This window comes from Danio rerio, chromosome 3 (assembly GCF_052040795.2).
Source record: "Danio rerio strain M-AB ecotype USA chromosome 3, GRCz13ab, whole genome shotgun sequence".
NCBI classification, from domain to species: Eukaryota; Metazoa; Chordata; class Actinopteri; order Cypriniformes; family Danionidae; genus Danio; species Danio rerio.
The window spans coordinates 29907560-29933382 of record NC_141023.1 but is presented as its reverse complement, the minus strand read 5'-3'; the positions used below and the strand labels follow the sequence as shown (position 1 = coordinate 29933382).

Genomic DNA, 25823 nt, shown 5'->3' with positions numbered 1-25823 from the left:
ATGGGTTGGTCTGATTTTAGATGCTGAATGATCAGCCTCGCTTATTGTGTAACTGTAAACTTTCAGTAAACTTGATCTTCAATCAAGCAATAAATAAAAAAATAATTATATATATATATATATATATATATATATATATATATATATATATATATATATATATACATACATACATACATACATACATACATACATACATACATACATACATACACACACATACACACACACACACACACATACATTTATATATATATATATATATATATATATATATATATATATATATATATATATATATATATATATATATATATATATATATATATATATATATATATATATATATATATATATATATAGTTTCTATGTTTTTTTTTCAAAAAATTTTTTTCAATGTTGCTTTAAAAAATTCACTAAATTTGGACTAGGCTACTAGTTTTTGGATGTTATTGTAAGTTATTTCGTAAGTTATTTGTCCACATTTGGCTTCAGTGTCCTACTGACTAATTTAATGCATACAAACAATTTGTTATTATTAAACCACATTGAGGTTCGTTTGACAAACGATGGCACAACTGAACTTAACAGTGGACTGTTTTGGCCATTTAATATTTATTTCACGGTCCCTTGAGCCAGTTTGTAATATTTCCGTCTTATTGATTTTTTTTAGCACGTTGTAGGTACAGCATGCTCATTAATACGTTACTTGTACGCACTGTCGAAGTTGGCTGTTTTCTCTTCTTACGTGTATTTTTCCATCTGACCCGCCACTACTCGCAGGCAGACAGTGCTGTGCTTCCAGCTCTGCGAAAGGGTGAATCAATTTAAGAGAGAGAGAGAGAGAGAGAGAGAGAGAGAGAGAGAGAGAGAGAGAGAGTTGAACAGGGAGAGAGCTTGGGAGACGGAGAAAGACAGGCTAGAGGAGACATCGACTCCGCACCAGAGCTTTTGAAGGATATATTTAAATTAAAAGCAAAGAGAAAAGCGACAAGGTAAGCCTGAATAGATATATGTATATACACTACTTGAGAAACAAACCTTTTGTACGCATGTTCGCTAGTCTTAGAAATTTGTGCGCAATACCCTCGTAAACAGCTGCGTTTAAATGCATTTTTTTGGATTTGTATAGTTTGTCAGTTGTATTTATGGCCATAACAGGAAAAACCTTGTTTGCTATGTAAATGTGTGCAAAAGAATTAATGCGGCAGTATGTGTATGTATCTGTGTATGTGTCCAGTTGCGCGCGAGTGCGCTCACGCGTGTGTGTCCGGGCGTCGATGTACGCTAATGAATTTGTGCTGTCGAGACACCTTTTACCAATATTTAGTGACCTAGAGTCTTAAATTATGAAGGGATTACTTTAGGATATAGGACTACTGATTGCAAGACGGAGGATGCGAGGTAATTCCTTTTAAACACCTTGCCTTCTAAAACTAGTCTGCAAATAGACCGCAGCGTCTGTTATTTTATTCAGTGCTGGGAATCTCTGCAACAATTCTAGACTTTTCTACACAGCAGCACGTAAATATCGGCCGGTCAATGCGTATTCGTCGGAGTGTTAAAGGATGCTCACCAAATGCGCATTTTCTTTAGTTTACTTGTCACGCAGTTTTTTGGTTTACCAATAACCAGTGTGACAACTAAATCTGTTGCCTTCAAACTTTGGATCAGACTTAGGTTTGCGGATGGCGATTGATGTTTCACTTTGCAAGACGCATTGCCCAAATATTAAGGTATAAATACTGTGTGGCCTGTGATAAATCACTAAAGCGCGCGAGCGGCTTGTTTGCGTGAGCTCCACCGCTCGCGAACAAGAAACAAACAGATTAAGTGCAATGAATGAAGATCAACTGCTGTTATCGCTGACACGTGAAACGACGTGGTTTAAATCGTGATGTGTTGTTTGCGGTGCTTCATTTAAAAGAGAATTAACCCATGGGCATGTGCGTGCGTGTGTGTGTTACATGAGTGGTGATGACTTGGGCATCTGTTGCTGAAGGAACAGGGTGCAATTCTTCACACTGGTTTCTCATGCTGCATCCTATTTATGGAACGAACAAAGCTCTGCCTCATGACTGCGTGCTGTTGAGTAGTAATTGTAGATGCTGTCGATAAGATATGTCGTTGCTTTGTTTTGTCACGGGTACATTTGTATGCTAAGTTTGAAGTTTACGATGGGTGATCAGACTCTGAATTTGAGGCATGCTGTAAAAAAAGAAGTGAACGATTGAAGCTTTTTTAGAAGGCTTCAGGGGAGTGCATATAAAAGAACAGAAATGTGCTTTCATTATCATATAGGTTCCCTTGGCAACATAAGCCATGACACATCACATAAATAAAACTATTTGAACGCAAGCTTTGAGGGAGACATTTCACATTGAAGCCAGGTATCGCTGGACCAAAATGGCTGCAATCAGAATCATGACAGACGTTTGTTGGTAAACAAGTTGTGTTTCTGCTTGTCAAGTACTTTAAGATTTATTTTGTATGATTTCTTGGAACTGCTTAGAGCTGGAATAATTGTTGATTGATGGAAATGAGAGTCTTAGTCACCATTTACTTTTATTGAAATAAACCAGGCCTGTCATTCCCTAACATTTTGTTAGATAAAAAAAAAAAAAAAAAAAACTTGTGAAAGTTATACAGCGTTTGAGCAGCACAAGGCCAAGTAAGTGATGACATTACTTTGATTCTTGGGTGAACTACCCCTTTAAACTCTAGAGTCACCCAGGGCTGTATTCATAAAAACCATCCACCATGTTGGAATTAACGCACGTTAATAACTCTCTAATGCCTCTTGAATGGTTTGAAGTGAGCCATTTACCTGCTGTGGATTTTCCAATGGCTTCTCTTAACATGCTGGTGTTAAATTTAAAAGTGACATGAAGTTTTATGAATAATCATTTGAATGTCTTTGTTCACGCTCCAATCCTCTCCGTGACTCTGACAGCCTGTGCAATGTATCGCATGTGAAGTTATAACTGATAAATGATACCTAATGTTTTCTTTTTTTACATCAGCTTCAAGCTTCTCTTGCTAAAAGGCCTTTTTAAAATCATGCCTTTTATGTGAGCGTGCTAGTCGACCTTTGATGCCTCACCATACTTTTACGTTTCATGTGCCTTTTTTTAAACGTATGAAGGGGCTTTTAACTTCAGTGGGTCAAAAGGTGACAGACATCAGTCGTCAGAGAGGGAAAGGCGTATGTAGACGTGCTTTAGGGAGCAGTTCACAGAGAGCATTACACCCTCAACCCTTCTGCTCCAATCAGACCCTTCAGGGCTGCAACTCAGCAAGTTGCTCTTGAGCGCCTGCGGCAGATCTAAATCTAAATAATTAGATAATGATTAAAAGGTGGTTTAGAGACACGCAGAAAACGAGGCGATGAAAGTTGGTTGACATCAAGGAAAAACAAGAAGCAGCTGCAGAACAAAACCATCCGCTTTAGTGGGATTAGATTATGTGCATGTGGAGAGCAAGGTGCCGTTGCATAGTGTTGCATGATAACTTTGTTCATGTTACAGCCTTGATCATCTTTTAAAGGGATAAACTGCCAGAAACCCTTTTTCTTTATTTTTTGTTGTTGTTGTTTTAGGTTGAACAACAAACTTTTTTTGTTTAGAACCCAATAGATCTTTTATTTATTTGAAGAAACATTTCAAGTTCGGTGTAATATTAATACCAGGTTAAGAATATACTGTAACATTAGAATTTGCCCTCTCCTCTGGTTTGTAATGTAATGGGCAGCACACATGTCTTGATACCTCAGGCTGTTGATGTTGCCATTGACTCTGCAGATCTCTTGTATGCCCCCATACTGAATGTAACCCCAAACCATGATTCTTCCTTCACCAAACTTCTGTGAGAATCTTGGGTCAATGCTGGTTCCAATAGGTCAGTATTTGTGATGATTTGGATGAAGTTCAACAGATGATTCATCAGAAAAATCAACCTTCTGCCCTTTTCCAAACAATCAACTAGAAGTCAAGTTGTTATTTGATTTTACCACTGGTATCGACGACAAGACTTTTGTCAGGTAGTACATACACTAAAAATATCTGTTTATTATTGTATTTTGTGTATTCCATTTATTTAAGATTGTAAAAAAGGGCATTACTGTATGTTGATCTCTGCTCTGTTGACTTTCGATGATGAATATTCAACTCTACAGCTTAACAATAGGACTTTTATTTACATTTTAGTCATTTAAAAAATATAATGTATAAGAAATAATATATAGAGAAATAAGTTTGTAAAGTAAGAGAAAATGTACTTGCAGTTTATTACAAGGTTTTTATTACATAATTTACAAGACCATCCCAGAAAATATATCACTTTAAACTATTAAGAATGTTCATAAAATTAAGTTTAAAAAATGTCGGTAGAAAGATCAAGGTCTTAGAATGTGATTCAAAAGCATTTAAAAAAATATGAAAATCACAAAAAGATGAATCACATAGTATGGAAAACTAATTTTTTATTTATTTATTTTCTTTATTGTATGCCAAAATATTAACATCAAAATGTAAAAATGCGTTACAGAGTGTCTTCAAAATGGAGTGTAACAAAGAAATTAATATAGAAAAACAAACAAATAACTGTTAATTTACGGATAATTTTTACAGTGTAGCGTTGTATAGTATAATTTTGATTAACATAAATAGCTTAACCTTTTCTTAGGAAAAATTCCTGGTTTACTATTAACTGTTCATAACGAAAGTAAACAAGGGATGATCTGTTACAAGGTTTTATAAGGACTGTAAATATGATGATTTAAACAGATTTGCAGCTCGTAAGTCATGCAAGTACTTTTATATACTTATAAGTATAAGCTATACATTTCTTTTAAATCTATAAAACATTTTAATTATATTGTTTTTCACAATAACCTTGATTTTTGACTTTTATTGAGCTTGAAAAATTCAGTTAATATAGCAATCATTCTTATCCCTACAGGATCTGCATGTCCAGGGAGAAAACCTCAATTTGGAATGTTTAATTATATATTTATTTCGCTTCACCCTTGTTCACCTCTATTTCCATTAAGAAAAATCAATGATGGATGTGTACAGTAATGCATTAATTAAACCGGAACGCTCTTTAATTATTAGAGTCATAAATCTGTCTTGTTTACTCCTAGACAATGAGAATGATAAGCAGAAACACACACTCACACATGGGACATGGTTCAGCACACCTGCACACCTGTATCTCAGCAAGAAATTTAGATGACTCACTGAATGTTCACACTAACACACCACTGAGTTACCTCCCTCACAGGCTTCTTCTTTTACATACCAGTGTTCACTTTACTCCAAGTCTGTTTTTTTTAAAGCCCAACAATAAAAGGCCTTTTCTAACTCAGAAGAGGCGTAGGAGGGTTTTGTAGCATGTTGGATGATGTTAGCCATTCGCTAGTCTTTGGTGTTTTTGTGCCATGGGATCTGGAGCTAAAATTTGGCTGATGACATGCAGAGAAATTGTGCAGTATGATATTACCAATTGTAAGACTCCATCTCCGTCCGTATACAGTGGGTTTGACTAAAGCAGTCATTGTTGAAAGACTGCGAGCTTTCACAGACCTTTGTTTGAAGCCAAAAAAAAAAATCCGCCGAATCTTGGTTTTTATTTTCCATAAGCCATTACATTGCCGGACGATTTCCCCTGGAGATAACGACATAGGCACCACTTAGGCTGCACTGACCGTATTTGTAGTCTGCATTCAAGGCCGTATAATACTATGCGAGAGCAGGGTGTTTAATGCATCTTGCAACGTGTTACGTCTACTGCCTGACTGAATTATGACATTGAGCAAAGTTATAAAAGTGTAATGAATAAGTCTAAAGCGATGTCTAGGGACAACAGTTACACCATCATGGCAAGTGCGAGACACTTCTGTCTTATTTTAATACACCACACATAAAATATAAATTCCCCTTGTTTAAGAGAAAGAGAAGGATGACCATTCTTGGCTGCCTTCTTAATGTAGCTTGAATCCTTTTTAAGTAGAAGCCCAGAAATCAGAGTTTTTATGCAAAATGCCTCGGTGGTGGTCAAGTTTGAGTGAAGGCCATCTTTAGGCTTCAGTCAAAGACTGCTGAATTGAGCACTGCCTAACTTAGCAATCCGGTGTTGTCGATATGGAGATGGTGTCGTATAAATCATCACATGTCACCTTGTGTGCACAGACGCAGGGCTGAGGTGAGGCGGTGAGTGGTCTGCATACTCTGGCCCGCTTTCAAAACCAATAAATGAGGTGGATTGACCCGACCGTAGTGCTGATTCTGGCCTCCTTCGCTCTCCCCGCAGAGTGGGGGGCGTGGAGGAAGAGGACCACGGCATAATTAGCCATGATTGCTTTGATTGAGTTCCCCGGTCCAGGCATGTGTGCTGGTCCTTCAGGGGAACAATGAAGACTGTCAGACCTTTAATTATCGAGTAATTGTCAGTAAGGAATGGCAGTGGTTAGCGATATAAAATTAATACCGTAATCCAACCCTGAAGTGACATAATTGGAAATAGTGGAAGAGTCTCCCAAGGCAGGAAGCATTCGTGGTGTTCGAGTCTCCCATGGCGAGGTCTGGAAACCCACTGGAGCGATGGAAGTGCGCTCATGTGGAGGTAAAAGGCTTTGGGGATGGGGGGACTGGGGCGAGAGGTCTGTCATGTGTGAAGAGAGGGAGGGGAACATCTTGATCGTGTGTTGGAGAAGACGGACAGTGGGCATGGATGGCCAGTGCTGAGTTAAGTAAATTGCCCATGAGAGATTATTAATGAGTCTATGTGGAATTGAGGCGAAGCAGGCAGCCGTGTGTTAATAAAGCAGTTTCTCTCTGTTTAGATTAGTATACATTAGCAGATTTGCATGTCTTGTTCATGCATTAGCGCTGGTGTGGCAGGTGAACAACGCAAACAACGTTTAGATTTGTTTCAGGCTGAGCATCGAGGGATTTTAAGGTCACATGCGGTTCTGTGATGTATTTTTGGGATTTCGCTCTGTAAAATAAGTTGAGTCATGACAGATGCTGGCCTCTGTGCGGCTATTTGAAGAAAGCTCGCCAGCCGAGATGCTTTCAGAACGTATTCTCTGCACAATGTGTTTGTAGTGACTGCAGCCATGCTGAGGTTTATCCATGCGTGACTAATGCTAACTGCAAGTGATGGCGCTATGTTTAGCTCATCATGTTTGACTCAAAACACAAAGAACTGTACATCTGGAAGTGTTTTAGGCATGATCCTAACACGTATTGGCAAAAGCGCCGGGTCAACTGTGAGTCAAGCGAAGATTCAGCCGTGTGTTCATAAGTCATTGATTCCAAGGCGACACGAGGCTGTCGTAATATGATGCTATCTAGATAATGGATTGTCACATTGATATTCCGTAATGGAGACTGTCAGGAGCTGCTTATTTCATGGTAAACAGCCCGAGTCTTGACTTGTAAGGGTGGTCAGACAATGGCTCGGTCATGTGTGAGTAAAGCGGACTTGGGGTAATGCAAGTGGTCAGGCTATGGTTAGCTCATGTGTTTGGAGAGGCAGTTTGGTAATGAGAGCATTCAGGCTTCAGTGACCTCGCAATGCAAGCACTATGGCGGTGCCGTCGCATTGAGCTACACTATCTGGAAGGAGTTTGATTCGGGTCACCGAAGGAATAAGTGAGCCAGGGCAGGAGGAGAGCTCAGCGCAGCAGTGTAAACTCAAGCAAAGGGGCTTTTCCTGATGGAAACGTGCATGCAAGAGGATGTGCTTTTCTATGTGAGAATAAGCACGTTGGTTGGGATTTACCAAGCAGGCCAGCCAGAATACAATATATCAGCATGATAGTGATGATGTCTGATTAGACGTCCCAGATTCAGTGCCTCATCTGGGCAGCTTTTCGTGCGGCTTTATGCAGACACTCTCCCTCGGGGAGAGTTTATGTACTGTGAAGTGGTGGTCTTCATGAGATGTGTGTTTAGGGATCATCTTAATGCCGTCTACTGGGGTGGGAGGACTTTAGGGCTGTCCAACATAGTATGGACAAAATAAAAAGCCTATCATTTCATGATATGCTCTAGGGCTGGGCGATTAATTGAAAGTAAAAGAAAAGTAATCGACAATCAGAACCTATAATCAAACTATTTTTTCCGGGGTCAATTTTTTCAATTATTTCCCTATCACGTGTGGAGTCATGTGACCCTATAGGCCGATTTATACGTCAGTGTCAAGTGAATGCGAATGAGGTGCAAGTGCACCTCTAAAAATGTAACTACAAAAGACTGTAAATAAAGGTTACTACATGTTGCAATGATGCGTTGCACAAGCTCTGTGATTGGTTGGCTTGGAATTGGTGCTGAGTGTGGACAAGGCAAAAATCCACAGGACAGGAGCGAGCCCGTTGGAGTGACGAGTCCTGTGAAGGACCTTGATGTATACTTATGTTTAAAGGAATGTCTAACGAGGCTGATTTATACTTCTGTGACCACTTTGCAGCCACATCTGAACTCTGGTCAAGTAGGATGATTGACCCATTCTTGAGCCTTACTTTGGACTTCATAGATGATGATGATTGGAAGCTGTGCCAGAGATGTCTTGGGAAGTCATATTTTTCATTATATTAAAATCATTTACATTAAAATATTTGTTTACATGTTTACAGAAGATGCAAGAAATGCACTGTTTAAAATATTATTTTCAAGTTATTTTATTTAGAAGAGAAACTGATTATTTTCTATTTAAAATTAGAAAAAACACTGAAAATAATTGATTTTGTTTTCAAAAGTTATATGAACTTTATATAATTATATTATACTACATATACTATATATTAATTAACTTTTATAAGAAAAAAGTGACTTTTTTGTAGGCAATGTGTGTTTTAGTTTCAGTTGTTCAACGTTGATGTTCAATAAATAATCATAGATAGTAGTTAGTGTGTGTTCCCTTCAGTCAAAAATCTCTTACTTGTAAGATGTGAGCATATTTACTGTACAAATCCTGTCAGTGAACTTTGAGGGCAAAAAAATTTAATAAATGAATAAAATAATCGTTGATTATTCGTAACCGAGTTAAAATGTTCCATTAATTGAGATTTTGATTTTAGGCCAAATCACCCAGCCCTAATCATGACATATCAGGATATTAGATGACTTGTATTGTTATGAGAGTTCTGTCATATCACCCAGCAAAAGAGGACGTAGTCACACACACACACACACACGCACACACACACACACACACACACACACACACACACACACACACACACACACACACACACACACACACACACAAAAAAAGAAGCATAGGTTGACAAACATGCTAAGCAAAAGATAAAGAGGTGAATGTATTCCATTTAAATGAACGTCACTTAAATGATGACGTATATTTGAGGTAATCATTCCTCATTGCAACCCAGCACACCTTGACCACTGTGTCGATGATAGCTCAATGCGGATCAATGCAGTGCTGTTAAATCTGTTTAGCTTCTGTAACCCTAAGTGTCAAGATTAAAGTGAGATGACTGACAAGATCATGGCAGAGGATTTGGTGTGTGACAGATCCTGGGAGTCGGTGACAAATATATTATCTTGTGAAATGTGTGGTCAGTATCGTCACTCATAATACAGAGAGTGCAAGTGCTTGTCAATTAGAAAGTATAAGTTATGAATGCATTTGGAAGTGATTTCAATACCCCATAGTGGCTCCTTAATGTATGCTAATTGTACTGTATGCAATTTACATTGTGATTAATTGCGTTATGCCGAAGTAACATGGATCAGTTGGTTTTAGCTGGTTTTAACATTTTGCTTGGTTTGTTTGGCTTGGTTTTAACATTTTGACTAAAGCAGTGCAATGTATATTTATTATATGTAATATGGTAGTGGGGTAGTTTGTGGATAGAACAGTGATTAACCAGCAAAATTAGAAATAACACTTCAATCCCAACAGGTTGTGAAGAAAGACATTAAATTATGCAAATTTATTTCACCATTAAATTTGAGAAACATAATGAAATCTTATATTTAAATCTGTGTCTATTGTAAATAGACTTACTGCAAATCAACTGTCCCGCTGACAGAGGTTATTTGGACTGGTTCTGCTTACCAATGACCATCTGTAACAGTTAAAATGTCTCTTTAAACACTTCTTTCTGGGTAGTGTTAAAGTTACATTAAAACTGGTTGTGTTCATCATGCTACAAGAGTATGTGCTATACATAGGTCCATTACAGAAAGAGGTAAATTATGAAAATGGCACCTTTGCTCATTTACATTTATTCAGATTTAAGGGTGAGTGAGGTGTTTATGAAAGTGATGAGGGAAGGTGAAAATTTGAGTTCCCTTCTTGATGTGAGAGTGTTGTGGAAAAAAACTAAAAAGAAATAGCGAAGGAGAATGGAAGAAATATGGGGAAGGGTAGAGCAAGGTAGTTCAAGAAGACAGAAGTGTCCGTAGTGTGACGTAAACCCAGTTTAGGTGATAAATCAGAGTCTTGGCTCCATGTTTAGAGTGATTATGCAGAGTGCCATCATGCCAATGTGCGGTCCTTCACCCTTACATACACTACTCTTTCTCGTTCTCTTGTTTTTCTCAGTACAGTACAGTACAGGCCTCTACAAATAAGGATGGCCTAATGGCCTGGGGCCAGTTTGAGAGAGTTTTGAGCCAGTTGACGGAACTGTCAGTTCCCCCTATCAGACCAGTGCCATGCTGTCACTGCACATTACAGTTGTTGAGCTTTTACATGTTTTTTTTATTCCTCGTAAACTTAAACATGTAGACTCATGGGATGTTTTACACTTTGTTGGTGTATTCTGATGATTAAAAAAAAAAAGACATTCAGCAAGTAAGAAATATAATTTGAAGTTGGTGTTAACGTTTTTGTAATCTTTAATTTAAATTTAACAAATTTCATTCATTCATTCATTCATTCATTTTCTTGTCGGCTTAGTCCCTTTATTAATCCGGGATCGCCACAGCGGAACGAACCGCCAACTTATCCAGCAAGTTTTTACGCCGCGGATGCCCTTCCAGCTGCAACCCATCTCTGGGAAACATCCACACACACACTCATTCACACACTCTCATACACTAAGGACAATTTAGCCTACCCAATTCACCTGTACCGCATGTCTTTGGACTGTGGGGGAAACCGGAGCACCCGGAGGAAACCCACACAAACGCAGGGAGAACATGCAAACCCCACACAGAAACGCTAACTGAGCCGAGGCTCGAACCAGCGACTCAGCGATCTTTTTGCTGTGAGGCGACAACACTGCCTACTGCGCCACTGCTTCGCCTTAACAAATATCATCTTTAATTGGATTTCTTTTCGGCTTAGTCCCTTTATTAATCTGGGGTCACCACAGTGGAATGAACCGCCAACTTATCCAGCACATGTTTTACGTAGCGGATGCCCTTTCAACTGCTACCCCTCACCGCAAACACCCATTCACACTCATTCACAGTGATACACTATGGACAAATTAGCCTAGCCGAATTCACCTGTTCGCATGTCTTTGGACAATGGGGGAAACCGGAGTACTCGGAGAAAACCCACATGAACTTGGGGAGAACACGCAAACTCCACACAGAAACAACAACTGATCCAGCCAAGGCTCGAACCAGTGACCTTCTTGCTGTGAGGCGACAGCACTACCTACTGTTCCACCGCATTGCCCCCTTCATCTGACAAAACTTTTCTTTTTCACTAGCTTTTAAGACATCACATTCTGGTTACATAATATTAAATATTTAGCTTTTATTCATATTTAGATTCAATTTAAGATATTTACTTAATTATTGAACAATTCTACGTTTTATTTTACAATAAAAAACGTTTTGTAATGTCCAATTCTTAGTTGAAAAAAATCTCTTGTGAGGATTTTTGCTTTGAGAAATTACATACAAATATCAACCTTGTCATGAACAAAAATGTTTTCATCGAAACCCTTTCTAGGGGCTTGTATTTTACAGTACTGTAAAAATACGCAAAAATGTTTCTGTCAATGTTTTTAACGTTTTTATTTTAATTTCATATAACGCATCCATAACTGGTTTTTCTTCATATTCACATTCAAAGATGTTAAATAAAATATATTATTTTCTTATTATTTGTATTATTTTTGTTGGGGTTTCTACAAATTCTACAAAGTATGTTGTATACTGGCGACACAGTGGTCAGCACTGTTGCCTCACAGCAAGAAGGTCACTGGTTTGAGTCCTGGCTGGATCAGGTGGCATTTCTGTGTGGAGTTTGCATGTTCTTTCTGGGTTTGCGTGGGTGTCCTCTGGGTGCTCCATTTTCCCCCACAGTACAAAGACATGCGCTATAGATGAATTAAATAAAATCGTCATAGTGTACGAGTGTGAATGCGAGAGTGTATGGGTGTTCAGGTCCTTAGCCAGGGGGGTTCAGCTGGTTTGGAAGACCCACCCTTCACTGACAAAGGTCCAGAATTTGTCCCATACATGAACTCACTTGTCCTATTTTGACTGCCATGCCATCATAAGTAGTGAAAATAACTAATCGAAAAAAGGTTTTAAGACCAGCGGAATCCTCTGTTGGCTGTTGCTAATCAGTTTGATCAATGCTAACACATATTTTTCATGAGTCCAACATCCAGCTGTGCAAGAAAAATTTAACAGTCATTTTTCATTACCATATTGTTTTTAAAGACAGAAAACATTTTACAGGTAACTTTTATTCTAAATCTTGGACCGTATTCCTGAAACAAAAAACTGAGCTATTATCAGGTGTGAAGCCCCAAAAGTGAACCATATTAATATTCATTTGAACCCTAACTTGGCTGGTGCTGTTATCCAGTTTCCAAATGCACTTTTTTTTTTTTTTTACAAGAGAGGCTATAGTTAGAAAGATTATGAGGCTCTAAAATATTATTATGGTTATTATTATGATTATTATTATGTTTATAAGTATTTTTTTATTCAAATGGCCAAATTCTAACTGAGGACAGCTGAATGTGCTTTTGGTTTGTTTATTTGCCTAATAAATGACGATAGGCCACAGTTTTTTAATTTAAGACCTTAACAGCTTCCTATTTTTTTCTAATGATATATTATGTAAAAAATATGTGTTTTAAAATCAAGCATTTTGTCATTTTTTTCTTTATTCTAAATCTTTAGGAAATATTTTTGGTCCATCAAAAATTGTGGTTATGATGACCATCTGACAAGCTAATCCAGCTAAAAATAGTGCTTAAAATGTCACAAAGGCAGCATTTAAATCTTATAATTAAATAGAAATTGAGGTGAATAACTGTAAAAAGGTCTACTTTTTGAGAAAAAAAGAACCAGCCCTTACAGCAGGCTGGCTACGGGCCTGGTGTTTCCCTGTACTGGGCTGCAGCTGGAAGGGCATCCGCTGTGTAAAACACATGCTGAATAAGTTGGCAGTTCATTCGGCTGTGGCAACCCCTGATGAATAACGGGACTAAGCCGAAGGAAAATTGATGAATGAATGTTGTATACTGTAAACTCATACTTTTTTTGGTAACATTCATGACACATTTATTTCCTTCATTTAAAAACATAAAACATGTTTAAAGATTGATATTTTTCTGATCCCTTACCTCTATGTTTAATAGTTTTAGAAAATATAAACTGTTGTTTTAATAACGCATTACCATATATACAGTCTCTGTCAAATTAAATTTCATGTTTTTCTGGGAAATATCACATCCATAACACTGGAGTTGCTCTTTTCTCTTTGTCTATTTATTTAGCCATCAATTTTAGTTTTTGCTGTCATTTCCAAAGAGCTTAAAACATGTTTAATAAAATGATCCAGTCATAAATCAGAATATGTCACTAAAAATAGCTTTTTTTATTTAATTGAGATGGTGCCAGTATAAATGTTGGCATGTAAGTACAAATCTGAACCGCTTGAGCAACCTGGGCCAGCGCGAAAAAGCTTATTATTGAGCCCTGCTGTGGGTGTTGGAAGTCTACAGAGAGTTGACTCAGGCGTGCAGAGTTATTTATTTCATTAAGTTGCCCGTTCGTTAATTATTTGGTCGACCTTGTCATCTCTCCCTGTTTAGATACAGCCCCATGTAGCAGCAGTGGCAGCGCTGAGAGAGAGAGACAGAGAGAGAGGGAGTCCCAGGTGGGCTTCTGAATTCCCAGAGCAGAGTGATGGAGTTGCCCCAGACTCATAGCCTCAGAGCTGGGCTACACTCATCAGGAGCTCCTGTGATGGTGACACGCAAGATGGTGAGTGAGCCTGTTACTATAGCAACCCCAGGCTCTCCATTTCACCCAGTGTGGGAGAGAGACTGATGGAAGGAGAGCATTGAAGAGAAGCTGCCATGAGCTACAGAATAGGGGCTTTCAGGAGGGTCTGGAGAGTGATGCGCTGCTGTTAATGGGAGAACATCCTGGGGTGGGCATTTGGAGATGTTCTGTGTGGGCAACTAAAGATTATGCGAGAGGAAAGCAAATTATAAAAGTTGCTTTGAAAATGACCAAATCTAAAATCTAGTGAAATGATGGCTGTTATACTTTCATTTACTTTTATTTAAGAAGTCAACCAGATTTGTGTGTCTAGATGTAACTGGTGGCTAGCTCTCTGCAACTCTCACATGGTTACCCACTGAAGCTAAGCAGGGCTGTGCCTGGTCAGTACCTGAATGGTAGACCACATGGGAAAACTACTGGCGGAAGTGGTGTTAGTGAGACCAGCAGGGGGCGCTCAACCTGCAGTCTGTGTGGGTCCTAATGCCCCAGTATAATGATGAGGACTCTATACTGCACAGTGAGTGCCGTCTTTTGGATGAGATGTTAAACTGAGGTCCTGACTCTCTGTGGTCGTTAAAACCCCAGGATGTCCTTTGAAAAATAGTAGAGGTTTAACCCTGGCATGCTGGACAAATTTGCCCACTGACCTCTGTCCATCATGGCCTCCTCAATGGTGTGCGATCTGGCGCAATATGGCTGCCATTGCATCATCCAGGTGGATGCTGCACACTTGTGGAGGATGAAGAGATTCCCACCAAAAATGTGCAAAGTGCTTGAGTGTCCAGAAAAGTGCTGTATTAATGCAAGGAATTGTTATTAATTATTAACTAGACATAAAAAGCATGTGCTAAAAGAAGTGTGAGGGTTTATTAGTCCAATGCCCCTTTTCTTTGAAATTTGTGTAACAAAGGCCACCTTTAAAGTGCTCAGATGCTAGAAGCCTTACATAAGGATGCCATGGTCTTTAGCCTCCTTGGTAGAGCAACCGAGTCTGATGCTGAAGGTAGCCAATTCAATCACACCTCAGAGTGGGTTGGGTAGTATAGTACCAGGGGGTTTACATTGGTGCTGTGACCTGAATGGGAGTGAGGTTTAGGGGGGTAAGTGTAGCAGAGGCCAGCTAGTGAATTGCTGAGCTGGTAAACCTCACTCCTCTGACCTCTAAAGATGCTCTAGCGACAGACACTAGTGCACATGGTCTTTAGCCTCCTTGTTAAAGTAACCAATTGCCATGTAGAAGGTTGCCAGTTCAATCCCAGCTCAGAGCGGGCGGTATAGGACCAGGGTTACACTTGTATCCATAGATGTTCTGTATATCAATTCAATTACCACTTTTTTGTAAAATAAATAAGAAATTTAAAATGTGTAGTGGTTGATTTGTAGTAGAGTTGCATCATAAGTTAATCATATCACACCGGTGGTAGGAAATATTCAGATGAGTATCAAGCAATTTTGTAGTTACATTGTAGCTGTAGAATTTCAAGCTTATTGAACATCTTTATTTTATTAAACTGACTTCCCAAGTCTCCTGCATATTCATAGGGGTGATTACCAGATGCCCGCCAATAAGATATAATATCCCAGAAATGGCAGCGACCACCCCCTTTCATCTTCTTATGACTGCCCCTGCTCTTCACCTTCCAATGACCCCACAGCCCCCTCCCATTCTTTATCTTTGTATGACTCGAGTCGGCCCCCTCCTGCTTTAAAGTAGTCCTTCCCGTGGTACTACTTAGGGCAGGCTGGGAAGTGTGTTATTGAAAATTGTTAGTTTGTTAAAAAATAGATATTTTTATTTGAAAATAATGCAACTTTGTAACCTCTCATTTAATGAGATTATTTTCCATGCATTCATGGCTAATTTTTTTATTGATAATTCATTTAAATAATGAAGGCTCCTGGGAAAAATGTTGGCAGAGTGAGTAAAAATATTACAGCTCTAAATACCTACTGCCCTGTTGAAACAGTTTTTTATGGTTGTGCCCTAGTAGGGCTGTCCAATAAAATCGGTATCGGTATTTATTGACTGAACACCATTGTTAATATTGATAAATAAAAAGGTCAGTATGAAGCACAATAGTTATATTAAAATGTGGCTCCTTAGCATGCACCTTTGAAGCAATGCCAATAAGCTTAGGGTGTTGGGTTTGTCATTTTTAATGGAGCCGGCGCACACATGACACTCAGCCATTTTCCAGGTACACCTAGTTAAAAAAACATAAGAACTTTTTCAAATGCTGCGAGCACACTGCGATTCATGTAAGTAGAACTGACCAATCTGCTTTACATTTTGAACAGAATGTACACATTTTACTAATGGCAGACTAATTACCTCAAACACAGCTCATCCAAACACTGCAGCGCTTTTTACTTTTCTCCATAAACTTGCATCAGTGCTGCAGCAATGGGTTGTCCATTTGTCATCCTCTGAGACAACGTTTGATGATTATCTAGTTACGAGAGACGCCATAGAAAATGGTGAAAGAAGCCACACACTCACCACTTTAGGTCAGAATAACAACACGCGCATAAATAAGTGCCGTATAGCAGCAGTGAGGAGTTTGTAAATTAAAAATAATGTAAGGATTTCGCCAGAGTGGCTTTTTGATTTCTTTTCTTGTGCATCCCAGCCACTAGCTCCCCATCTTAAAGTTTATTTTGCATAGGGGGTAATGTAGTCAATCAACTTCACAATTTGTAATATTGCAGTATGTATTTGAATAATGATGGCTGGTTCCTTTACCTAAAAGCTCAGATTTGACTATCTTAATTTGTGTTGTTGAAAGGGTTTGAGGTTTACTGTATCATTATTATTGACACCTTACAGATGCTGATCTACCTTTACCAACGTTCACACTTTGTAACATTTTATTTATCAAGTTTAAGAGTCTCTTTAACACTCATGTTTGTTTTATTATAAGGAGATCAGACGTTTTGTTTAAATGTTTTTGACTAATTAAACCTTTTTGCTTTAGGAATGTTGGTAAATTATAATAAAATGTTTTTTTTTTAAATCCTAATATTCCCAAATGTATTGTTACAAAATATTCAATAATTACTAATATCGAATGATATAAAACATGATATCGTGATTTTTTTTTTTTTTTTGCAATATCACCCAACCCTATGCCCTAGGTAAGGCTTTACATTGAAAATGTGGAAAACTGGTTTAAATCCCCTTTTTCTGTGGTATTTTACCTAATTAGGAACTTGATACTTTTGAACTATGTTTAGTCTGTTTTCAGACAACAACTTGGACTTAATCTTGCAGCTTAGACTGACTCCCCATTATACAGTGCTGACTGTTGACACTCAAATAGCCAATAATCAATTGGGAAAAATGTACAAGCTAAAGCTAAAAGTGTAATTTAATTGATTTTCTATGGGGTGGTAAATCAGCCTGTCTGTAGCCTCGCCCCTGAAGTGATGGAGAGAGAGAGAGAGAGAGCTGAATGAGGGAGGAGGTGGACAGAGAAGAGAATGGACAGAGATGAATATGTCCACCTACAGAACAGTGAAACAAGCCGACAGGTTCATATGAGGGAGGAGACCTCCAAAGAAAGCACTGCAGCATTGGCTGTCAGATAAACGCAGCTTTTCTTCTGCTCTCCTCTGTTCATGTCCATCTCTCCATACCTCCCTCCCTGCTGCTTTACTCGCCCGCTTTGATTCTGATGGCACTGCGCTGAGAGAGACATGGTGTCTGTCTCCACGGTGACAGGTATCCATGGAGACATCCATCAGTCAGTATGTGTCAGCGTTTCCATGGGGAAGTGGATCTGGGGGTGTTTGTCAGCGAGTTTTGTGCCGCACTCTTATCATGTTTGTCATAGATGGTGTTTATCTGTGTATGTATTAGTCATGGTGTCACTCAGAGAGTGGGGTGCAGCCTTATGGCCTTCTCAGAACGCCACCAAAGTGTGTTTGAAACAATAGACCCTATTCAAAAGAAGTGATGACACAAAAGTTGAAACCTTGAAAGTTTTAAGATTTAGATATATATATATATATTTTTTAATACAATTACATAAAAAGTGGTTAACACTTATGTCAGGTGTTTCTAATGCAGTGGCTATGGATGGGACAGTAAATTTTATATTGTTCTCTGTTCTGGCTGCCATTATAAATCTCACTCTTTTTTAAAAGTTGTGAAAATTCAGTTCAATTCATGTTTATTTCTATAGTGCTTTCACAATGTGTATTGTGTCAAAGCAACTTAACATAGCAGTTCTAGTAAACTGAAACTGTGTCAGTCCAGTTTTCAGAGTTGAGGTTCAGTTTAGTTCAGTTCAGTGTGGTTTAATTTTCACTGCTGAAAGTCCAAACACTGAAGAGCAAATCAATCGATGTGCAGCTTCACATGTCCCAAACCAAGCAAGTCAGCAGTGACAGTGGCAAGGAACAAACTTCACCAATTTGAATTTAAATTTTAACAAATAATAGTGTGGACTTTTTCTTTTTTATTTCAGCAAATTGGAATGCATTTTGTTATTATTATTTGTGGTACTCATTCACTGCTCTTTAAGTTTACCCAACTATGTTGATTCTGCTGCTTATAAACCCTTACACTCGAAAAGGAGATATCTTTAAACCACTTTCTACTGTATACCAGTTTAATGTGCAGTTATGAATACACTATATGTGAATTGCCCATGTCAAATATACATTTAAAATATTACAGTTTTTCTCAGTGACTTTGGTGCATTTCTCACTACACTATTTACATTTGCACAAGAGTTAATGCATTTCTCAAAACACTTAGTCATTTGTGCACATCATACTAGCAGTTTCTCATTTCTTCCAACACATTGCAAATGCTTTTGGACATGCATCAACTGCTTTCATACAACTCTTTGCTGTTTTATAACATTAACATTTGCTTATGTCATGTCAGTCAAAATGAAAATTACATACAAAAATGTTGACCTAGTTGTCAAAATATGTCAAAAAAGTTTTATAAAACAATTAAAATCTTTTTTCCCTGAAAATGTCTTTTAAATTGAACAACTTCATGAATGATTCACAGACCTAGGTATGTTGGTTCAGTTCCAATATGTACTGCAATATTGTTTACAGTTGTGCACAGCTCTACCCAAAGGAAGTTTCTTCGTTGTAAATAAGGGTGTGTTTATTCTTTTGCACAATGCTTTGAATAAATTAGAATTGCAAAAAAGCATATGCAGTAAACATGTGAAACATACATATTCAGTGTCTTGTACTCAGATGCCTCACTAAATTCAGTGATGTCTAACTTAACTGTAGTTTTCAAATGGCTGTGCAAACAGTATATAGTGCTGTCTTGAGCATTTTCAGAAAGTGTCACCAAAATCTGATTTTATTGCATTGGAAAAAGTTTACAGAGTAAAGTTTCATAAAACATGACAGCCATTTGACTATCCTGTTCATAAACATTGGTGTCAGGACTTTTTATCTTAATGACACTGACACTTTCATTGACATCAATGCTTGCTTTTGAGAAATGAGCTCTCCATTTTGAGCAAGTGACACCCTTTTGCAGGTTATTATCTAGGTTTTGCAGTTTGTGCTAATTGTTTTGAGAAATGCATTAACTGTTGTGAAAATGTAAATATTGTAGTGAGAAATGCACTAAAGCGACCGAGAAAAACTGTAACTGATGTTTATTGTAGCGGTTAAAATAGAGTAAATCAGTTTTGCATTTAGAACATTGCTCTGCCTGTAAGTGGTGACAAGTAACTATTAAAAAATTGGATTTGCTATTGTTTTAGGCCAAAACCAAATCTGGCTCTTTTCAATCACACAAGGGCATGAGCTGAACATATGAAAAACCACATGTGCTTGATAGACACCAAGGTTTCAATCAAAAATCAAAACAGTACAAATAATACCAGTAAATGGGGAAAAATCGGCTATCTTTGAAATGCCTCTCGGCAGTTACTCTGTCTGAATAGGAAAACATCACATTCTCCAAAACTGTTTGCCAAGCTTATAGTTAAATGTCATATTAGGAATCAATAATACAATTAAACAAGAAGTTAAGTGTGGTTTAATTCGACTCACATTCAGGGACTTTTGCACTCAATGAGGTTTCAGGTGAGTCATGCCAATATCAAAACATGATGTGTACAGACACTGTTGATCACCGATTGCTCCAAGAGAATCATCACTACTAGCATCATTGGATTCACGGAGTGAGACACCCATCCTGCTACATTTAAAAAGTCGGCAGGTGCCTTTGCTTAAGAACCCCATTGCATTGGTAGCATCCATTCGTTCTGTGTTGTGACTTGGTTTGCGTCATACTTTCGTTTATATCACTTTTATAATGATTAGAACAACTGTGACATGCAGGCATTAAATATTTTTTTCAAGGGTATCATTCAAATTTGCTGATCCATCCAGAAATGCAAAAGAACAGACTGCAGCAAATAATTGTCAAGCAGTTGTAACGTACAGTCCGGAGGTAAAATTCTGTATTGATTCCTAAAAGGGGTCTGGGTTCTGTTTCTGCGTGACTTTATGAATCCTGGCGTCAGCAAGTCTGTCACTCTTGGCCTACTCACACTATGCTATCCGAATCGTGCCCAGGCCTGTTTCCCGGATCGTTTGAGAAGTGTGAGTGCTCCGAATCAGGCTCAGGCACGGTTCACTTGGCCGGCCCTGGCCCTGGCCCGGTTGGAAGAGGTGTGCCAAAGTGCGGTACACTTGTAGCCCGAAACTGAAGACGAGACGTGACTTTACGTGACTGTTTGATATGGATTTATTAATCATTCTTACTGTTTAATGAAAGCAAACGGTCGTAGATTATTAAAGACGCAAAGCCCTCACTGCACGACAACTGCATCTTTAGCAAACCTCATAATTCCTGCAGCACGAGGACTTTATGATTGTTTATGAGCGTCAAAGTTGCTGATCTGCTTGGTGAAAATATTTGACTGTGTCACTGCATCCCAAACGACTAAAAATATATAACTAAAGAAATCTTCACTCCACAGCGCTTCTTAGGGCGTACTCACACCATGTACAGTTGCCTTAAACCGGGCCAAAGCACGCTTGTCCCCACTCCTGTCTCCCCCGATGGCCAGCACTCATTTTCAGGCCTGGGCATGCTTACCTCATCGATGATAATGATGTATTATATAACTTGTATTAATAACTTGTTATTATTAATCATTATCAATCATTAACTGAACTAATTTCACTATACAGTTTTCTTCCATGATTTGATTTGTTGTCTAGTTATAATTGCATGAGAATCATAATCTTTTTTTGTGAATTATCAAATTGTGTTTCGCAATTTGTTGTAAGTAATGTGTACACCCAAAGCGGTTTACAATCATGAGGGGGTGTCTCCACACCACCCCCAGTGTGCAGCAACCACTCGGATGATGCAACGGTAGCCACAGGACAACACCGCTAGTGCACTTACCACACACCAGCTATAGGTGGAGTGGAGAGACAGTGATACAGCCTGTTCTGTGGATGGGGATGATTGGGAGGTCATGATGGGTAATTATGGGAATTTGGCCAGGACACCAGGTTTACACCCTTACACCTTATGAGTAGTGCCATGGGTTTTTAAAGACCACAGAGTGTCAAGACCTCAGTTTAACATTTCATCCGAAAGACAGCGCTCACTGACAGTTTGGTTTCTCCTTCAATTTACTAGGAGCCACAGTATGGTGTCTCCTTCTCTTTACACAGGCAGCAGGTTGAGAACTCCCTGCTGGCCTCACTAACACCACTTCCAACAGCAACCTTGCTTTCCATGTGGTCTCTCATCCAGGTGCTGACCAGGCTCAGCCCTGCTTAGCTTCAGTGAGTAAAGTCTGATACTGCATCGAGTAATCGTTGTGACTCATGGCACCTGCCTTGCGCTAGCCGTGCATTTATATTTCGGCATGCTGTTTGTGTTGCTCTGCAATAACACTTCTGAAACGCTAGCTGGCAGTAGGTTTCTGTTTCTCTGTGTCGAGTTTCTTCGAGGGTGTTTTGTTTTTTCTGAATGCTTGACACAAGCAAGTTTCTTGACGCAGAAGTATAAATCAGCCCTAACCGGTCTTGAGCTGCAGGATGATATGGCTGTGGTTTTATCTCAAATTTATTTAATTTATCTAGCTCTAAGCTGATTTTCATTATATAAACAAAAAGTCATTCTTCAAGAGTCATTCTTTAAAATATGTGTTCCACTCATGAACAAGAAGTCATGTTTAAAACAACATGAGGATGAATAATTAATGACAGAATAATCATGTTTAGTTGATTTACCCCTTTAAACTCATGCAAATACACTCGCCAACATGTTTGTAGAGAAAACACATCTAAAAGGAGCTTTTATTTCACTATAGAACACATCCACACACCCCGCTGGCAGTCTGTATGGACCTAGCCTGCAGAGTGAATGAGAGAGGGGATCAAATGTGCTGAAGTAAGTTTTTGTGGAAGGCCCTGGAAACACGGATCACGGAGATGAGCTGGCAAGGCTGCGACTGCACTGCCACTGCAACAGTGTGATAGTTTACATGCTTCTGTAAATGGCTGAGAGACACTCTGATTAATGGCTGCTGCTCTGCTCCCCTCCCAGCCAAACAGGAATCAAGTGTATCAACACTTTTAGCACTGCAAAGTGCCAATTAATTGTTTGCCAGAAGCACGTGTATATATGTCTCACAACCTAGGGGTGTTTCGCTTCACAAAAGCTCTTTTATTGCAGAGATAGTCAAGCGGGGAAGAAGAAAAAACATTGGCTGCACACCCCGGCAACAGCAAAGATTAAAATAGAAAAATGAAAGTTCTCCAAATTAAAAAGCCTTGAGCGTTAAAGGTTGTTTAGCCCCTATATGGACATTTCTTTTCAGATGTAGTTTTCTTTCCATAAACAAATGCAATTCATTGTCATCGTTACCCTCTTGAATGGCCTTGTGGTATTTATTATTGTTTGGATTATACATATTTTGTTGCATCCACATTTTTGGGTCATTGTGAACTAGCCTTAAGGGAAAACTGTGAGTCAGAAATTTCCAATAGAAGTCTAGAGGATGTTCAATCATCCACTATAGTGAGACAGTTTGTTCTTTAGAAAAGAAAGTGACAACCCGAGGCAGATCAGGCTGAAGGACTGTTTTGAGTTTGGTGACTGCAGCTGCGAAGTTCCTTTTACAAGTTTTGTTCAGATTTGTCATCCGAGGAATGGGGAAGATTGGCTTCCAGCTCACCTGTGTCATCCAGTGACAGGCATATTTAGAGCAGGAATCATTTGATGACGTTAAAAGGCTCTATTTAGGGATCAGTCGGTATGATTTAGTTGTTGTTGTTTTTTTTGGAGTAGAAGAATCTCATGCTCACCATTATTTTAATAAAAATAGTGAATTTAATTTGTTTGCAGTTTAAAATAACCGTTTTGTATGGTAACATTTTTATTCCTGTGTTGGCAAAGTTGAATTTAAGTACTATTGCTCTAACTTTGAGTGACATGGTGGCTCGCAGCAAGAAGGTCACTGGTTCGAGTCCCAGCTGGGTCAGTTGGCATTTCTGTGTGGAGTTTGCATGTTCTCCCCGTGTTCCCATGGGTTTCCTCTGGGTGCCCCGGTTTCCCCCACAGTGCAAAGGCATGCGCTATAGGAAAATTAAATAAACTAAATTGGTCATAGTGTATGTGTGTGCATGTGTATGGATGTTTCCCAGTACTGGGTTGCAGCTGAAAGGGCATCGGCTGTGTAAAACATATACTGGATAAGTTGGCAGTTCGTTCTGCTGTGGTGACCCCTGATTAATAAAGGGACTAAGCCGTAGGAAATGAATAAGTGAATGAATTAGAATGAACAGTTGCTTAATGTTTTTGTTGAAACCTTGATGCTTTATATCAGTAATTGGTTTTATAGATCCCGTTAAGTGCTTCAAAATGTGCATTTTTTATTCAGTGTTTGATGAAATCTCAAATTAAACATGAAGATAGGCCTTCTCCCCTAAAAAAAAACTGCCTATAGATTTCATTTTTATCACAGCTTTGCCACTGAGAAGGGTTGAGATCAAACATATCAAATAAAAAGCAAATGAGAAGCTTCTTGAAGGGGCAAGACATGTCAGATACTAGAAATCATTTGAAAATCATTTGGTCAGAAAATTTAATGAGGAACTAAAGTATGAGATGAAGTCAAAAAAGAAAATTGTTCATACATTAGAAATAATAATAGATAGCTTATAGATATCCTTAAGGCTGACATGCTGATGCTTGCGTCTAAAGTGCTTGATTTTATTTCACAGGGACTTTTATGAATGTAATGGTGTTTAAAAAAAGCACTTTCTTTTACAATATTATACCTGACAAAAGTATTGTCACTGATCCCAGTTGTAAGAGCAACAAATAATAACTTGACTTCTATAGTTGATCATTTGGAAAAGTGACAGAAGGTAGATATTTCTGATAAATCATGTTAAACTGCATCCCAATCATCACAAATACTGAAAAAGACTGGAACCCTCATGAACCCAAGATTCTAACAGAAATCAGTCAAGTTTGGTGAAGGAAAACTTATGGTTTAGGGTTAAATTCAGGTTGGGGGCATGTGAGAGATCTTCAGAGTGGATGGCAACATCAACAGCCTGAGGTATCAAGAGCTTTGTGCAGCCCATTACATTACAAACCACAGGAGAGGGCAAATTCTTCAGCAGGATAGCACTCCTTCTCATACAGTACTTCAGCTTCCACATCAAAATTCCTGAAAGCAAAGAAGGTCAAGGTGCTCTAGGATTGGCCAGCCCAGTCCTCAGACATGAACATAATTGAGCATGTCTAGGGTAAGATGAAGGAGGAGGTGTTGAAGATGAATCCAAAGTATCTTGATGAACTCTGGGAGTCCTGCAAAAATGCTTTCTTTGCCATTCCAGATGACTTTATTAATGAGTTTTTTGAGTCATTGCAGAGATGTATGGATGCAGTCCTCCAAGCTTGTAGGAGTCATACACAATATCAATTCTTTTTCTACTGCAGCATGACTTTTTATTCTATTCTGGACATTGTTTCTGTTAAGTGACAAGACTTTTGTCTAAGCAAAAACCTTACTGTCATAATTAAATATTTAAAAATCAAGGCATGATCATATTTTATTTTGGTAAAATAGTGTAATCTAGAGGCCTTTGCCTTTCATATAAGCCACTTCTGATACCAATGAAGTCAAGTTATTATTTGTTGTTCCTAAAACTTGGATAGGCGATAAGACTTTTGTCAGGTAGTATTTGTTATTCAAAGACTGATCACACTGCTTTGATATACGTTAAAAAAAAGCTTAATTAACAGACAAAACAATAGTGACCACATGATAAACGGTTTCTCACGTTTGTGTGGTGTGACATTACTCTCAGATTTATATAATTTAGTCAGCACATTGTTTCAATCTTTCTGTAAAGGCAGTTCAACTGTGCTTTGTTTGTAATGAGGGCACACAGACCAAACTCTTACTGATGTGGTCTGGAACTTCATGAAAATATTATGTTCACTCTTTGCTAATGTTGGAATCAGAATGCAAAGACTGTTTTTCTTGGCACAGCACAGCGTCGTCTTGTCTTCAGAGCCATCTTTATAATTTGGTTTCTGTGTAGACA

At 38.5% G+C, this 25823-nt stretch overlaps 1 protein-coding gene across 4 annotated transcripts in view; it reads left to right on the top strand.

Moving 5' to 3' along the window:
* The first annotated feature begins 899 nt into the window (after positions 1–899).
* lrrc4ba (leucine rich repeat containing 4Ba) overlaps positions 900–25823 on the top strand; it is a 67406-nt gene continuing 42482 nt past the window's right edge. For 2 of the 4 annotated variants that reach the window (XR_015480892.1, XM_087244618.1), the window contains exons 1-2: positions 900–995; positions 14048–14219. The gene's annotated coding sequence lies outside the window, so the exon portion shown is untranslated. The remainder of the gene's footprint in view (positions 996–14047; positions 14220–25823) is intronic. The other 2 variants (XR_015480891.1, XM_087244619.1) reach the window with 1 other exon arrangement.